This window comes from Mauremys reevesii, linkage group 11 (assembly GCF_016161935.1).
Source record: "Mauremys reevesii isolate NIE-2019 linkage group 11, ASM1616193v1, whole genome shotgun sequence".
In the NCBI taxonomy this organism is placed as follows: Eukaryota; Metazoa; Chordata; order Testudines; family Geoemydidae; genus Mauremys; species Mauremys reevesii.
This window is the reverse complement of record NC_052633.1, coordinates 36,455,815-36,474,833: the sequence shown is the minus strand read 5'-3', so window position 1 is coordinate 36,474,833 and position 19,019 is coordinate 36,455,815. Positions and strand designations below refer to the sequence as shown.

General features: G+C 41.0%; 1 long non-coding RNA gene across 5 annotated transcripts in view; it reads right to left on the bottom strand.

Moving 5' to 3' along the window:
* The window catches only part of LOC120375153, a 173,879-nt gene extending 157,857 nt beyond the window's left edge, over positions 1–16,022 (bottom strand). For all 5 annotated transcript variants that reach the window (XR_005586467.1, XR_005586465.1, XR_005586464.1 and 2 more), the window contains exons 1-2: positions 15,846–16,022; positions 14,666–14,741 (exon numbers count right to left, since the gene is read on the bottom strand). This is a non-coding gene — a long non-coding RNA (uncharacterized LOC120375153). The remainder of the gene's footprint in view (positions 1–14,665; positions 14,742–15,845) is intronic.
* Positions 16,023–19,019: the final 2,997 nt, after the last annotated feature.

The window sequence follows — 19,019 nt, the reverse complement described above, 5'->3', positions numbered from 1 at the left end:
TTGGCCTATACAGCGTGCTCAGCAACAAGGAACACAAGCTGTTTGGTTTTATAGCTGCCAAAATTGCTAGTGCGCTTCAGTGCTTTCCCACTAGGTTTAGGTAGGTCATATCACTGAGGATCATTCAGAAATATAGACAAGAATATACTCCTTTTCATTTATGTTGTGCTTATTAAATGGCCTTTATTGTTTTAACTAGATGAGGTCAATTAATCATTGAAAACATTGGCCTGACAGTAATTAATAATCATGGATGCAAAGAGTCCAATCAGCCCTCAAGGAAAGCAATCACACAATCGAAGATGGATTTTGTTCTCTTTGCCGCTGCAGGAGCCCCTGGCATATTCTAACAGAGTCTGTGGCTGCATTATTGAAGGGAAAGGATGAATGAGTAGTAGCCCTCTTAAGGCAGGCTGGGTTATTTTCAAACCTTTGCATACAGGCTGCAGGTGTAGAAAACAGTAACTGACCAGGCAGGCAAGATCAGGAGGCAATACCCCATAGGAGAAAGCTGATACCCCTTGCAGTCCATAATCCAACAAGACTCTCACCGAATGACACTGATGGCATCGTCATTGATGATGGCATCAACACATAAGGGTTTTGTCAATATAGCTATACAAGCGAAACCCTCCTAGTGTAGGCGCAGTGTACGACAGCAAAAAAGTGCTTTTGCCAATATAGCTTGTATTCATTCTGCAAGCAGAATAAGCTATACAAAAAACAACAAAAAGAAGCACTTTAATGTCCATATAACTGTGTCTATACTAGGGCTTTTGATTGTATAAATGTGTCACCAGCTCCCTCTCCCCTGCACAAAACATTGCTATCCTAGCACAAATTTCTAGTGTACACCTGGCCAAAGGGAATTTTGCATAAATAAGGGTGGCAGATTTTAACCCTGGAGAACTAGTTATTATGGGCCAATTTTATCAGTGGTGTAATTCCATTCATATCATTAACACCTGGAATGGATTTGGCCCCAAGTCAAATTCAGTCACTGATTTTTACATAACACTCCCCACTGATATCAAAGAGTGTTCCCCACATGGAATGATGGCAAAATTATTATACTGTTTTCCACGTGCTAGGTAATTACTGATACACCTCAATATACAATATAACATGAATTCGGCTATAACGTGGTAAAGCAGTGCTCTGGGGGGTGGGGCTGGGCGCTCCAGTGGATCAAAGCAAGTTCAATATAACACGGTTTCACCTATAACGCGGTAAGATTTTTTTACTTCCGAGGACAGCGTTATATCAGGGTAAAGGTGCAGTACCAATGCAGACTCTGAAAGAATTTGTTATTCCTTGTTCATTTTCTCCTAAGGGCTATAGATTTCATATAGAGTTCAATTGCCTTTTCTCCTGCCATACCTTTCATACCTTAAAATTACAAATATGTGATATAAAATGTCATTTGGATGTTACAGCAAAATTCGTAGAAGCAATCAGCTGAAGAAAAAACTTATTCAGAAGCCATTTGAAGGCATACAAACTGAAAAGAACATTTTTAAAGGTTAAGCTTTCCAGTGTATCACAAACATCGAAAGCATTTCTATTACTGCATGTAGTGCTGAAATTTTTATTCATATTAGAGATTATTTCCTTTACAAAGTACTAACTCCAGTGAGCACGGCATAAATTATATACTAATGATTTCCATGTAAGAGATGTATAGTTTAACTGACAAAATGCAAAATTAAATACATAGAGAGAGACTAAAAATCTTTGAAAGCCTGACTACACAATCATAGACCTATCTAGCCAAGGGGTAAGGGTCCTCAACTCCCATTGAAATCAATGGGAGTTAGGTGCCTAAATAATACCCTTGAGGATCTGGGCCTAAGTACCTTGAAGAATTAGTCCAGAATTAACATGCAACCCACGTGATCTTGGAAACCTGGGAAAGATCCAAGGGACAAGAGAAAAGTCAATGTTGTGATAATATTTGAAAAGGTTAGATGGGATAACCTGGGTAATTATAGGCTACCTAGCCTGACAAAATAATGGAACGACTGATAGGAGACTCGACCAATAAATAGTGGCATTATAATTAATGCCAATCAACATGATTTCATGGAAAATAGGTCATCGGACACAAAATTCTCTGATGAGATTACAGAATTGGTTGATAATATATTTAGGCTTCTGTATGCTGTTTGACTTAGTACTAATTAAAACGTTAGCACTATGCAAATTCAATATGGCACATAATACATTGATTAAACTGGCTAACTAATAGATCTTATCACATACTGGCTAATGGGGATTCATCAAGGGGAGATGTTGCGGGTCCAATGTTATTCAATAATATTACTGGAAAAAAATAATTATTGCTGAAAGTTTGCAGATGACACAGTGATTAATGGGATGATAAATAATGAGGAGGACAGACCTTTTGTACCACTTATCTGGATCATTTGGTAAGATGGTTGAGTTTTAATACAACCAAATATAAGCATGTCTAGGAACAAAAAAAATATAGTCCATATGTACAGGATCGTGCACTTTATCCTGAAAAGCTGTGTCTGTCAGTCCATGGGGTCATGGTAGATAACTAGCTGAACATGAGCTCCCAGTGCAGTGCTGTGATGAAAAGGGCTAACACAATCCTTGGATGTTGTGGCACTCTGTACCTCAAAGCAGCACCCTGGAACCCCCATATTCACCCCGGCATATAATTATGATATATTTCATACAAAGCATGTCATGTAAGAGATCATATGAAAAGTTGTGATCTACTGAAACCCACTGACCTGTTCAAATACATATATCCATTAGTGTGTATGAAGTTATGAAATTTTGCAGTATGGGTGTTTCTGAAATATTTTCCAAATTTGAGAGTTTCTATTGCTAGTTCCCCACTGACAACAAGGGTGGTGATCCACCCCAGTAGGATGTTAAGTGATCATTAATCAGCAGGGGAGTTGTAAACAAGGGATTTACAATTCTATAAGTAAAGAACCACACAGTATGGGATTGCTCAACTCGGTTAATCAGCAAAACTAAGCAGGACATGTCTGGGCTAGTGTTTTCCAGATGCATGGACTGAAGATATAAAATAGGGGACAGTGGCATCATGCTTTTGCCTTTCTTCTCCCCCACCTATGCTGGAAGAAACAAGAATGCTGCGAGGACAAAGACTTGAACTGAGGAGACTGGTCCCAGGCTTAAAGAGGAAGCCTGTGTATTAAGAATGTAACCTATCTACAAAATCCAGTGAGGTAAGAAAAATTGCTTGATCCAAATACAGCCTAGTCTAATAAGGTTTAAGAATTAGACTGCATGCTTACCTTTTATTTTCTTTGGTGACTATCTCTGACCTTTTGTGCCTACCACTTATAATAGCTTTAAATCTATCTTTCTGTAGTTAATAAATCTGTTTTATATCTTACCTAAAACAGTATTGTCTGGTTGGAATGTTTGGGAAATCTCAGATCAGTTTACAAAGGCTCATGTGTGTCCTCTCCACATTGAGGGAGGAGTGGACTGGGTAATGAACTTACCAGGCTTCTGACCAGGACAAGATGGTACAGTTCTGGGGTGCAAGGCTAGGGGCTTGGGAGATCTGGGAGTGCCTTTCTCTGTGTGATTTGAGAGTGGCTCAGGGAGCATTCACGCAAAGTAACTGGATGTGAGCTCCACATGCTGTTGTACTGAGTTATAACACTGCCTAGAGGGGTTTGTTGCTTTTCACGAGCAAAGCGCTGGAGAGTTAAGGGGGTACAGGGCACCCCAGTTCCAGGTTGTACCCTGGGGATCCCATCACAGATGTATAAACAGGAAAACACTGTGCCAGGGTTGAGAGGTGATATTACCTCAAAATATGGCATTGTTGAGACCTCTACAGGAATACTGTGCCTAGTTCTAGGGTCCACATGTTTCAAAATTAAAGAGGACACAGAGAAAGTTGTGAGAATGATTCAAGTTCTGGAAAATATCTTACAATGAGAGATTTAAGGAGCTCAGTCTATTTAGCTTATCAAAAGGAAGGCTAACATGAGATTTGAAAATGGTCTAAATATATATCTGTTAGGAGACAGCTCTTTAATCTGTCAAAGGCATAACAAGATCCAATAGCTGAAAGTTGAAGCTAAAAGGAGTTCAAACTGGAAACAATGATTTAAAAAAAAATCAAGCAAACAATAAGAGTAATTAACCATTGGAACAGCTGACCAAAGGATGTGGTAGATGTGCCATCACTTGAATTTGTTAAATCAGGATTGGAAATCTTTCTTTAAAATATGCTTTAGTTCAGTCAAAATATTGAGCCGAAGGCAGGAATTAGTAGGTGAAATTCAATAGCCTATGTTATAAAGGGGTTCAGACTAGATGATCAGAATGGTCCCATCTGTCCTGAATCTATTAATCAAAATCATCTGAACCAGACATACAGAAGATCTATTAAAAGTCATCTTGTCTATCCCACAGCCAATATCCTGCAGCATCCTTCAAAGAAAGAGCTTCCGGCATAAGACACAGCAATGCAATAGAGATCTATCTGAATATTTAGGAACATCTTCCCTTAATATTTTTATTCTATCAAGGGTAAGTGACATTTAATAAAGTAAAGTTATTTTGTGAAAGAGTAATTGAAGATTACAATTGGTGACCTGGTTCAGAAATAGTAATTTGTATTTATATATTATCTTGCAACTGAAGATCTCAGAAAGCCTCACAGCAACTCTGTGGTAGATAAATATTAACCCCCATTTTAGGGAAGAGGGAATCAAAGCAAAGAGAGCTTAAGGGCTGTGCCCAAAACCTCACAGGAAGCTCTGCAGCAGAGTGAGGAATATAAATCTCTTCAATCTTAATCCTTCCTCTTTGTCTAAACCAAACCCTTTCCCTCAAAACTGGTTTAAGGTTTGGAGCAGTTCAGTTAAACACCCCACCACCACCACCCTTCTATACTGTGCTCCTGTAAAAACATTCCCTCTTGAGACCCAGCACATATAAACTCCCTCCTTGAGAACTCCAACAAACCCTTCCCCGCAGGCACTTGCAAACCAGTCTCGGAGCTCATGGACTTTAAGGTCAGAAGGGACCATCATGATCATCTAGTCTGACCTCCTGCACATTGCAGGCCACAGAATCTGACCCACCACTGTAGCTAGACAGGGTTTCTCAAACGTCATTTCACTGTGACCCCCTTCTGAGAACAAAAATTACTACATGACCCTGGGAAGGGGGACTTAAGCCCGAACCCCCAGGGGGAGGGGAGCCAAAACCAAGCCCTGCCGAAGCTTGAGGGCTTCAGCACTGAGTGGTGTGGCTCAGACTCTGAATTCAGCCCCGAGCCCCAGCAAGTCTAATGCCAGCCCTGGGTTGCGACCCACTTTGGGGTCCCAACCCACAGTTTGAGAACCGCTGAGCTAGTACATTCAATGATCTCACCGTGGAGTCCAGCATCCCTCTAGTCTTTGCTTTAGAGGTATATACTATCGGTTAACCCTGGCCAGTTTAATCTCTTGCTAATTCTGGTGCTTTCCTGTCAGAAAATAGCGATTTACTCTGGCACAAAGCTAACAGCAGGCACAACAGAAACCTGAGATGGACTGAGCCCTATGATGGGAACAAAGGTAATAAAGTCATAGCTTGCTCGTGGTGCATGCAGGGTGGTCAGAGGGATGTGAAAGTGTGGGAAAAAAATGACTTCAACTCTGGAGGTTAGGTGCAGAGAGCGATTCAGTGCCTGTCCCAAATTGTAGGGAAGAGATGATGTACTAGCCGGAGGAGACAGATTTATGACCAGGGAAGAGAAAAAGAGAAAGGATCTCTGTGCAGAGAGTGGGGGCAGGGAGAAGAGAAGGTTCAGATAAGCATTCAAATTTTGGGATGCTCACCTGACCTCGTCTAATCATCCCTTACACTTTGAAATTCACCAGCTTCTACCGCAATGTAGTATCTTTGCAAAGGCGCGTTTCAACTTATAAATGGCACATTCACTTTTTTCAGTCTCCTGTAAGGGTGCAATGCTTGGGGCCTGGAAATTTTGATTCCAATGCAGGGCTTGTTTTTGTGGCAACACTTCAAAAATTCTATAAAACAGATTCTACTGATTATTTAATTAAAATGACAGTACTATCAACCACATACAGTAAAACTAATTGTTTGCAGTTCCTCAAAGGGAACCTGCTTCTCTAACTGACTACTAACTGCTTTATATTAGTTTGAGTTGGAAAGTCTGTAGGCATGGCCAATCTGCTGCCTACAGAATTTGGTGCACTTACAGGGAGAACAAAAAGAAATGAAATCGTAACAGCAGTTTCTTCGCTGCAGTACCAAAAGGATGTAAAAATTATCACGTGACAGAGTTGATGCCATGTACCTTAAAACTAAGCATAGAATTACTCAGTCTGATAAACAATTAAGTCTGTGTCAAGATCCAACATGAGATACCCACCAATCACTAAAGGCAGTTCTGAGCTTTGGGTCTATGCCATTAACAAATAGCAATGAACTGCTCTGGAGTGAAGGAGATTTATGTATTTAAAGAAACTCTTTAGAAGCCCTATTTTATAAATGTAATTACTTTTAATAAGAGAGTCCTGCTACCACCCTCCCATTTTAGCTGTAAATTGCTGCTTTTCTAATAGGGTTTCAAATTATGTTTAAAATATAGTGGTGACATTTCAAATTTTTCAACATTAGCACTCTCACTGTGCACTTGCATGCTCTACCCCCATCCCAGTACTGATCTGACTTCTCATATAAACTTCCTCTTGGTCTGACAGAATTATTTTTGACTCCCTATTTGTCCACTTTAATTGCACAACACACAAAGCCAGCAATTCATCTCTCCTCCTCCCCTCCCCACCCCCATATATGTATATATTTGTCTCCACTTGACTGGCTCCTTTTGCTTTCAAATTAGAGGTACTGTAATGGAGGCAAAACACTGAGATTATAATTAAGATATTTTTAGAAACACAAAATACTTGGGAGAACTAGACTTTAATACTGATATTATGACTGAAGTTAGGACTTATGCTTATTAGAAGCTTTACAGTTTATGCTTGCCATAAATCTAATTGCCTATTACATTATCCCCTCTTTCAGCAATACTGTTGCTATATTTACTACAGACATCTATGATGACAGACAGTACCTTTGAGGAGATCCAGATAAACAAAATATTTTACATACTCAAGCTTCTCAGTGTCTAATGGATTCATATCATGGAGAGAAAAAGGCTTCATTAGAGGAAATGCACCAGGTGCTTGAAAGCAGATTTACCACAGAGATTTGGTTTGAGTTATCTGCTACAGTTTAATGGGAATGCTGGTGTTCAACTCATGGAATCCTGAGCATAAAACAGATAACTAGAAAATACTGGGGAGCTTGACAACTCTGTGGACACAAAACTTTGCCTGGCAACAATGATATTGTCCGGAATAAAAACATTCTATAGACTCGTAAGGACACTGTCTCAGAGAGGCCTGTGCAAAGGTCATTATTATTGCAAGATGTTTGCCACGTGGCACAGCTTCAATCATTTTCTGTTTTGTCATAAGGAAGCAGGGGATCAAGCCCACAGGAGAATGGCTGCATACAGGGGTAATTATCCAGGCATTAGAACCGGAGGGCCAAAACAAACTCTTCCAACATACTGCACCTCAAAATATTTCTAGTGGTGTGCAGTAAGTAACTTGATTGTCACTGAAAGTACAGTGCCGTAACAATGAACAAAATGACAAAATACTGTTACAGATTTGAATAAACCATTCATCAACCATTATAAACCATTCATAAATCTTGGACCTTGTCTGAAGTGGCAAAGCGATGAAACAAAAGGAAACTCTCTTTTTGTAGCAGTACCATTAAATAAGAGGTGTTTAGCAGAGTGGGATTGGCTTATGATGCATTGTCCGTGATACTCTAAATATCAAGAGTCAAATAGTATACTTTTCTAGATGTGTTGCGCACAAGATTCTTGTAGGGATGAAGATTTAATTAATTCTCGCTCTCTCTTGCCCCAAGAATATGGAGCTTCTCCACAGCCACTTCCGCAGCATCAGATCACAGTAGCTGCAGCAGACTGCCGTTAATCAGCCCTCCTATATCTGGGTATCTGTCTCCTGGATGCACATAGTTCTGTCTTGCAAGTGTTTGTAGAATCAATCCTACCTACATTTGTTAATCGGTCTTGAATTTCATTTTCTCCCTATACCACTGCTAATAGTATTAAAATGTGAAGATATACCGGAAAAGGTGTAATTATAGGTAATCAATTGGCCAGTGTCTGCTCTTGAATTCACATGCATGCACAGATTCACACATTCCCAAGCACAAAGTTTAGCCCCAAATTCTTAGGCAGTCTCTGATATCATGAGATAAAATGACAAGCAACATAGCATCACCGTGTTAGTTCTTGGGGGATTAGGGGTGGTAAGAGAGAGAATCAGACATATTCCTTGAATACTACCTGTATTCCCAATTCTTGTATATTTGTCATGAATATTATGACTTTTGGTGTTTTTCTTAAAAGTCTCAGGCCCTGGAATTTTATGGTTTTATGAGAACCTTAGTTTATTATTAATTATAATTATGATAAGTTTCTAGTTCTCTTGGCTGTGGAGGAAAACTTGAAAATGTGACCCAAGTGCAACTAAGATGCATGCCAAAGAGCAAAGAAAAGGAACCCCAAAATATATCTTCTTTAAAAATCTCATCATTTTAAGACAGTCTAATGTTTTTGAAGGCCTGACTCGAAGTTTAAACTCTAGGGGTTAGCAATACCATACTTTTTACACAGCTTTGAAACTGGTCTACACAATTTGGTCAACAGAAGTGTTCAACATCAAATATATATTCAGTCAAATCTGACACTGAACACATATGTTGATCCACTGGTGTCTTGGGTAACCATTTTAAAGCTTGGATACCAACATCAGATACTTCATGAATAATCCATAAACTACTCTATTTACTTGTGACCTTAGAATACTGAATGGGCTTGAAAGATAATGCAGCTGGTTCATGAATGCTTCACAAAGCCAAATTTACCAACCTGTATATTCTGCAAATCCTATTTGACCAGCTCTACTCCCAATTATCTAGCAAAGGCATGTTCTTCCATTAGTGTCCTCGGGGGAGGAATAGTGATTCAAATATGAGAGGTCACAAAAAATGCAGTTGCAAAGTTTTTTCAATAACTCTAAGCTGCTAGCTCCAAGGCCCTGATACATACCCCAATGAAGTTAACAGACTCCCACTGACCTCAATGAACTTTGTGTCAGGCCCCTAGTACAGACACACCAGCAGTGGTGAGACTGCTCAATATATTGCGAAGTCAAATCAACTGGAATTTTGTTGCTGTCACTGAACTAAATTGTTTTACAGAATTAACAGTATATCATAGTTAACTCCTTTACAATCCTCATCTTTATAGTTGACTCAAATCATCACTAGAATATACCCATATTCATATAACAGCAAACTTCCCAAATCAGACAAGTAGGTGGCATAGAAGCAAAATATCTGCTTTACAAAGACAGGCTCTAATTGGCTGTCTCAAGCTGCAGCACCCAGAAAGGTGTGAAATTCTTTTTTTCCTGCCTTAGAACACATCAGAGAACAGCAATCACAATCTAATTCCTAAAACTCAAGGTCCACACATCACTATGAGCAAGGAGCATGCACATCAGGGGCAGTGAAAAATGACTGTTGGTTTGGAAAATAATGTATGATCCATATAACCAAGTAGGGTGACCAGACGTTCCGATTTTATCGGGACTGTCCCGATATTTGCTTGTTTGTCCCGCGTCCTGACCGATGTTCGGTCGGGACACTGGACAAACAAGCAATTTTGCCCTCCGCTCCGGTGCATAGACGGAGCCCGGAGGGGCTTTCAGCCCCCACTTCCCCCGACCATCCCCCTTCTTCCCCCATTGGACCCCTCCCCAAATCCCTGCCCTGGCCCCGCCTCTTCCCCAAGCACGCGGCATTCCTCCTCCCTCCCAGGCTTGCACACGGGCCATGGCCGGGGCTGGGAGCGCAGCACGGAGGCTGCTCCAGCCCTGCAGGGCAGCGCGGAGCAGGCAGGGGGCAGAGACACATGTGGGGCAGACACGCTCCTGCCAGAAGGGGCCGGGGCCGGCTGCCTGGTTCGCCCCCTGCCCGGGGGGGTGTCCCCGAGTTCCCTGCAGCCGGAGCGGGACTCCCGGGGCGAGTGTCCCAGGCGGGGCAGAGTGGAGCAGCCTCTGCTGTGGGGCTGGTGCAATGAAGCCCGGGAGCGGCTGGGCCGGGAGCTGCAAGAGGGGTCCGGAGCGTGGCTCGGCTGCACAGCTCGGGGCCCAGGAGCGAGTGGATGGGGGAGCTGGGAGTGTATTGGGGGTCAGAGCTGAGAGTTGGGTGGAGAGGGGGCTGTGCCACTGCCGCCTGGTGGCGGGGGGCGCTCTGGCTTTTTTTTTTTGCTCCGCCCCCCCCCTCCCCCCCCGCGTCCCGATATTTCATGTTTGTCATCTGGTCACCCTATAACCAAGTGGTAATCAGTAACAGCTAATTCCACTTTAAATTAAATCCTACCAACTGGCAAAATACCCGCCATAGCTACATTAAAAATCTTCTAAGCATCCATCTATCCAATTTGTTTAAGCATCATTACAATAGTAGGGAGAAATTCTGCTCCAAGCTCCACAGAGCAGATCTCAGCTCTATTATTGTGGTCGCCTTACATGTGCAGAACTTTGGGAGTATATTAGAGTCAAGATCTGTCATTCAGAGTTGAAAATAGAATTGTGCTCTAAGTATGGAACGCTGCGTGTTGCATTACATTCCTTGCAAACGAATTGTACTGAGCGCAGTAAAGAATAATTTCCTAATCTAAATATGTAGGATTCCAGAAACAGACGGGCAGATAGCAGGCCAAAAGCATGAATTATGCATACAATACCAGCAAACTCTTACCCCAATATATAGCTGCAGCAGGTTTTGTATGGAAAGAGAAATGAGGAAGAAACAGATATTGAACAATTTTCTCCATAACTGGTTCTTACTCACTCTAAATGTAAAATTTTATTTAGCTGATTTCATAGGAAGACATCATTATTAAAGCAGCACATTTACATGGGTCCCTTTGAAAAGATTTAATGCAAACAAAGCCTGAAATAATTGAAGGGAAAAAAAATCTAACTGTTCTCAGAAGAGCTTAGCACGGAGGAGTCTGGCAGGAAAGAATTACTTTATTATATTGATTTTCTTGGGAAAATCAAAGTGGGATAAGCCAAATAGACCAATTCTCTTTTGCAAAACTCGATGGAAGCATGCAGAATGGCATTGAATTTACATGTCAGAAACTGTTTGTAGTCATCCTGTTGTAACTGCAAAACCTACACATCATTACTCTACTAAAACAGCTAATACATGAGGATATCTTGATTCATTACCGCACATTCCTATTTTTAAAATTGATCAAGGTATAAAGTGTGTAAGTTTTATATTTCAAAATGTAAAAAATGTAAATAATCAAATCATTAACCAGATATATGAGAGTAATATAAAACAGACACACAATAACAGATATGTTGAATAGCAACAAACATAATTGGCCAGCAGTTTTCTAAAAACTAAAATGAATCTTGGTTCACAAAATGAAATATGTTTTCACACGTAAGCAGATAGTTTTCTTCACCATGTTAAGTCTTGATTATTGTTTATTTCTGAATAATCTATTAGCCTTTAATATAATTTTTACTTTATTGTTTCTTGAGCAGTAAATTGAAACAGTCAAATATATTTTCAGACCAAATATCTGAAAAATCAGTTCCTTCTGATCTCATTAGGACCTAGGATTGAGTAGTCTCATTCATTTGAAATTGTAACATTTGGTGGCCTGGGACTTCATATCTGTCTGTAAAGGCACCTTGCAGACTTAGCATTATACAAGTGATAGATTATGATAATACTTATGTGAGTGAGGGCTGCAGGACTTAGCACTGAATTATTGGCTAAGTCCTGAATTTAGGGCACTGTATTGTCTTTGCTTTATCATAGCTGATGAAAACACAAACTCTTGTGGTTATAGGGCTGGACTGGAAATCAGGAGATCCAGGTTTAATTCCTGACTCTGCCACAGACTTCCTGTGGGACCCTGGGCATTTCACTTAATATCACTGTAAATCAGTTTCTCATCTATGAAATGTAGATAATACTTCCTTTCTCCACTGCTTATTGCCTCATCTATTGAGGCTGCAAATTCTTCAGAGCAAGGATGTCTCTTACTTTAGAACTTAGAGGCAACATTGTGCTAGGCACTGTGCATACACACAGTAATACAAATAGTTAACAATAAACTAAAGCGCTAAGGGTCCAATCATGCAGTTCTGAAGTCAATTGCAAAACTCTCACTGACTTCGATTGCAGTAGTAGAAGCTGTCAGTAAAGAAGTGTAAAGTTTGCAAGGAAATCTTTCCTTTTTCCTCAACTGTGGCAGAAAAAGCAAAGCACTCTGAACTGAAAGTCTTAGCAGATCAGAAGCTTTTCAGCATACTTTCAAATTCAGATTAAGGGCTTGATCCTGTACTTCTAACTCCTAAATAAGCTATGAGGCTTTGAAGACTCCTTAAACATTTTTCTTTCTTTACCCACTTGTCCCAATGGCCAAAGAGCAGAGCTGATCAGAAATTATCACCTGCATAATCCTCTCTATTACTAGATCGGATGATCTATAAATCAGGCACTGCCCTATTATTGTACCCTTTAGGGCCTTTATTAGTAGTATTAAATATTCCTCACATCTCCAACAAATGCTACTTATGAAAATAAGAATTAATGGTCCATCTATCCCAGTGTCCTGTCTTCTGGCACAGGAAATGAACAGAACTGGGCAATTTTGAGTGATTCATAACTTGTCAGATGGTTCACCTGGAGCATGGGGTTGCATCCCTGAGTATCTTGGCTAATAGCCATTGATGGACCTATCCTCCATGAACTTATCTAATTCTTTTTTTTTTAAATCCAATCATACTTTTGGTCTTCACGACATCCCATGGCAACAAGTTCCATAGGTTAACTGTGCGTTGTGTGAAGCAGTACTTCCTTCTGTTTGCCTGATGCCTATTAATTTCATTGGATAACCCCTAGTTCTTGTGTCATTTACCCCTTCACATAACACTTTCCTATTCACTTTCTCTGTACCATTCCTGATTTTATAGACCGCTATCGTATTCCCCCTTAGTCATCTTTTTTTAAAGCTGAACAGCCCCTGTTTTTTTAAACTCTTCTCATACGGAAGCTGTTCCATCCCCTAATCATTTTTGTTGTCTCTCTGTGTGCCTTTTCCAGTTCCAGTATATCTTTTATGAGATGAGGCAACCAAAACTGCATGTAGCATTCAAAGGGTAGTATACCTTCTTTTCCTACTTCTAGCAAAGAGCAGGATAATCAGAGACTTGAAAAGACTAACCTGAAAATGATCTAAAACAATAAGATGATCCACTTTTACAGAATCCTTCACAAAAGGCAGAGGGATGTTTTTAAATAATGCTTTTGATTAATATTATACAGAAAAATTTACATTTTGAGTTAGAAACCTTTTAACTATTTATAGATAGCCATTTACTGACCTATTTTTGATACATCAAAAAATCAAAATAATTCTCCCCCCGTTCAAAATAAAAACAGAAAAATTGTGATAATGCAATGACAAAGGCCAACACATAATGTTGGGCCCCTGTGCAAGACCATGGCTTTAATGGAAATTCACCCACTTACACCAGGTCATTCACCATTATGGCCCTAGGTTTTTTTCCCCCATTGTAGCAAGCTTATATCGGAAAGGACACATTTTGACCTGATCTCATTAGGAGCCCTCACTCACTCTCACACACACACCTGGGGACATTCTCTGGTCCCAGTAGTGAGTGAGAATTCTCAGAAAAGTTTCAGGAACCCAATCTTGTGGCCATTCCATTCCATTGCAAAACTTCAAATCATTTCACTGACAGCAAAAAGAAACCACAGATCTATCCTTCCAGGACCTGGATCTTAGGCTCAGTCCTAGAGAAATCAAAACGTTGGCAAACATAGCATATTTATCAATTCCTTTTTTCTGTTTATAATGAGAAACAGCATCTCTTTCCTGCTGATTCCTCACCCCCACTCTTTCAGCTAGGTCATTTCTAACTTCAGTCCAGTTCTCTCCTCTTCACTTCCCATTTCTCTCCCTCCTCTCTAACTTTCTCCCACTCCTTGATATTTTTCCCAACTGAAAAGATCATGGGAACAACTTGTTCTTAACTGAAAACACAAAAGCAACCAGTTTTATTTTGAAAGGTTGTGCTTTTTAGTTCGGTCTTGGTTTTTTGTACATAGACACCAACCATAAAACTCCGATGTTTTAATCACTGAACAGTGAATATAAGAAGATTCTGAGTGCATTTGTAACATCTGTTGGCATGCGGGATCGAGCCTGAGCCTCTATTGCATGAACTAAAAGCCCAACTGCTTCCTAGCTAAGGCTGTAGAGTAGACTCATTTAAAAAACACACACATTCTCTCTCTCTCTCCCCTCCTCCTCACCCAGAAGGTATGTGGGTTACACATTCATGACCTGTCAACTACAAAATGGCTCCAAATTAGTCTTCTTGTTCTTTCTGCAGCATAGAAACTATATAAATACACCAAAACATGTAAGAATTCAAAGGATATTACTTACCTTAGAAGTTAACCGCAGATACTCAGAGATGGGAGTTTCATACTGCTCAGCAAGTCCTTCACCACATCTTTGTCAACTAGTGATAAGCAACCAGCAAAAATCAGATGACTGAATATTCAAAATACCCAAACCAGTTGGGATCAAAAGAAAAGAACCAACAAGGCTTTTTGTCTGCATAAAGAACATTTGAATTTTCCTCTTCTAAAACACATTACTACACAAAATGTTACAAAATGTAGGCCTCATATACATTGGGAATTTCTCCCTATACCAACAATTAGCAGCCACTTACTGACATAACTGCATAACAGCAAACCCCATGTGAGGATAAAGAAAGCAGCAGTTTGTAGGAGTGAGGCTCACTCAATTCCTGCTTGAAATCACATTAAGCTCTATCAGTGCAAGTTGCTGCTTTCCTTATCTAGACTGGGTTGGCAATGATTCTGTTACATCAGAGACTGGGGTACAACCTAGACAAGACCACAGAGACAGATTCAGATCTCAGTCAGGAGTAAATCCAGAGATGTTTGATGATGGAAAACAGGTGTAAATGAAAGGAAAAAAATCAAGCCCCTCTATTCAGCAGGACACACATGGAATTGTACTTATTTTACAATTACCAGCACTTAAATATGATGCACTTTTCCATTTAGACACTAATTTTATATGTACAATCTAAGGTTGTTTATTGATTTTAAGGAAGTCTTGTACAAAATATACTATGTAAGAGTCAAAGTATTTTGCATACCTATACTTTGGAACCAGTCTCATCAGTACAGCATAAGATAACACAGAGGAAGCCACTTTCAATAATCCTCCATCTAGAGCAAAGTTCCCAATTGCTTCAATGCATTTTAATTCTTCTTGCAACAAAGCTTGGCTACACTATTGTATGTAGGTTTCACTGTGTTAGTCCACTAAGAATGTAGGATTTATCACCTTCCCCACAGTTTTAAAAGCTGCATTACAAGGTAATAATCACTTCCGCTTCCTCCTCTGCTCAGGACAGAAGAGGAAGGGGGAGCAGTACTAAGAAGAAAGCCTTAGTTCCTACTTTTACTCCAGTTACTCCTAGCAAAAACTGGAGACCAAAGCCTCCAATTGCAGGGGACCTCTCAGGGATGTGAAGAGATGCTTTGTCACCACTTCCAGGATGAAAAGGAGAGACAGAACCTCTTACCAGAAAGCCCCTCTCCAGTTATAGTGGGACTCTGTACATAGTGCCCATCCTGAAGTCTCTATTTCAAATGAGTTTGACTGGAATAAAGACTTTAGGAGCAGTCTCTGTGAAGACAGGGATCTGATATGGAAGAACAAACAACCAGCTGGGTGGGGAAGAAGACAAGTAAATACTCCTTTCTGGAAACACCCACACTAATCTTGTGAGAGGAGCCCAGCCTTTTCTATCCCCTGATTAGGGTAATGAGTTCCACCTGCTCCAAATGGTTTCAGAAGCACAGCTGACTTCCTCATCCCAATAAAGCTAGCACAGGAGGAAAGCAGTTATGCCTCTGACTATTGCTGGTGATTTAGGGCCAGATCCACAAAGGATGTAGGCACCACTGTGATCCACAAAACCCCTGCTCAGCTGCCTCCTAACCCTGTAGGTGCCTAAACTCACTGGGTGCCTATATTTCTCTGTAAAATTTCCCTATGCACCTACATTTCTCCTCTGAAGAGCACCGTTGCATCTGAAGAAGTGGGTTTTTTACCCACAAAAGCTTATGCCCAAATAAATCTGTTAGTCTTTAAGGTGCTACTGGACTCCTTGTTATTTCTGCTCTGACACTGTTGCCTCAGGCAAGCCTCCAGGTGCCTATTTCCTGCCTAAGTCCCAGAGCAATCCTCAAGCCAGAAAGCAGAAGATAGGTAAGATAGGCAGAGGAATGCCCATGGGGCCTAATGCTACAGGCATGCTCAGAGCATGCCTGACTAACTCCACATAAACTTTTGCCCAGGAGTTAGGTTACTCATCTGGGATGTGGGAGATATCAGTTCAGTCAGCACCCCTTGCCCCAGAGGAGAAGGTATGTGAACAGGGGTTCCCCTCGCCTCATGTGAGTGCCCTAACTACCAGTTTAGTCTGATGTGGCTTCCTCAAGCTCCTTTGTTAAAGATGTTCCATATTAATAGGGATAGAGAATTAGTTTAGTGGTTAGGGAGCTCACCTCAGAGCTCCGAGAGCCCAGTCCAAATTCCTTCTCATCCAACTTGGTCCTATATGGCCAGCATCAGGTTTTCTACGACCCCAAGCAGCAAAGGTGATTGGCGGCACTTCAGCATGAGCTCAATCGTGCTGCTCCATTCTTCGGCAGCAGTTCAGTGGTGGGTCCTTCACTTCCTCTTCGGTGGCAGCCCAAAGAGGAAGAGAGGGACTGAGGGACCCGCCACCAAAGACCCCGACGAGCCGCCCCAATAGCGGATGGAGTGCTGCCCCTTTGTATTGTCTGCCCCAAGCACCTGCTTCCTACGCTGGTGCCTGGAGCCTGCCCTAGCTGAACGCCTAGCTCCTAGAAGGGGCTGAGTGTCTTCAGATCCCAGTGAAGACAGATGCTCAATGCCTCACAGAATAGGGTTTCTCAGTTGGAAACTTCATGTTTTCTTGCAATATTTTAGCACTCCCACTCCTGGCTACAACCAGGAAGTACAGAGGCTCATGAATATTGAACTTCTTAAAGACATCAACTAAACTATTTGAAGTCTCAACAGAAAAAAAAATTGTTTGGCTTGTGCTGGGTGAAAACTGGAAGTGTTGGGGGTGGAGGAGAGCTCTGAACTTATTTGCCTTATTACTAATCCACCCAGCAGGGGCAGAGGGATCAAATACAGAACACCTGGCATTTTAACAACTTGATATAAACACATTCTTCTGGCCTGAGTTTGGTGAAGCCTGAGTAGAAGTACCCATGCTGGTTCTTAGTACTGAAAATGGGGCTATTTGGCTTATGTATACAGGAAAAAACTATATTCGAGTAGCAGGGTTAGGTGTAACAGCTGCTGTCTGTTTAGGGAAACTGTGTTTTAATCTCACTCTAACAACTGTTTTATTTATAGTGACAATACAAAAAAAAAAGAGAGAGAGAGTATGAGAGAGAAACCCACTGGTCCAGACTATTATGCTGTCAGTCATAATTACCATTTTAGCAATTTATTTCCTGCAAAAGCCCAACTTGTTTTCTACTTTTCTTTACTTAACAGAGGGACAAGTTTGCCAGTCTTGGAAATCAGTGTTGCAAATAATCCAACCCTGGGGTTAGTGGGTATCTACCATTTTTAATCTCCTCAAATTTCAGAGTATTCTTGGGCCTCCCAGTTCCTTCCCTTCCATCTGGACTCTCAATAACTGTTCCAGTGGCTGCTGTCCCGTTGCTGAGCCACTACAGACCAGCAGTTCTCAAACTGTGCCTTGCGGAAAGCCACAGCCAGGAGCCCCAGCGGGGCTGAAACCCAGAGCCCCATGCCCAGCGGGGCTGAAGCTCCCTGCCCTGGGTGGGGTTGAAGCCCTGACCTCTGAGGCCCTGAAGGTAGGGGGTTGCCATTTTCTTTAGTGGGGGGGTCATGATTTTTTTAAGTCTAAATGGGGTTACCAGCACAGAAAGTGTGAGAAACATTGCTAGACTGTACCATGAAGGGCAATTGGATGCTTTTCTCTTTCATAATATTGTCCTGAGACCATAATTAGAACAGAACATCCTTAATGGTTGTATCTGCAGTGCTTGCACCAAGGGAATTCTCCACAGCTGATCCTGGGGCTTTTAGAGCCCCATTACACCGTGCCGGCCCCTTTAGCCAGGGCGAAGGGACCATGGTAGAGGTGAGAATTTCACCCCAGGTGTTCTGAATAAAATGAGTATGTACTTTCTCTCATTAGAAGGCTTTTAAATGCCTCCTTTTAAAAAGTGTTCCTATAGCTAACCAACAAAACCTCATTACAGAGCATATTTGAAACTAGATTTTTATATTTGGTTGTGCAACTTTCACTTTTTGGTCCAGGAATGATAAAATAATATTTAAATTGCCATTATTTGAAAACTATACACTGATCTCCATCCATTAAGTTGACAGAGAAGAGAAAAAAAGCTGACACAATGTATTATGGGAGGTCCTCATCACTGAGAAATATTTTCAGTGACCAAGGTAAAGGATGTTTCTTGCACACAGTAGAATAGTATCCATTAAAATAAAATATTTAGATTAAGAAACATCCTCTCCTCCCCCCGTTAACATTGTTGTGTTGTGATGAAATATGCATTTATTTGTACTTGGTAAGAACTGTGTGTGTGTTTGTTATGAGGGTAAGAATTATTATATCTTTAACTACTCATATGCTTGGTTTTAAGTATTGTACAAGAGG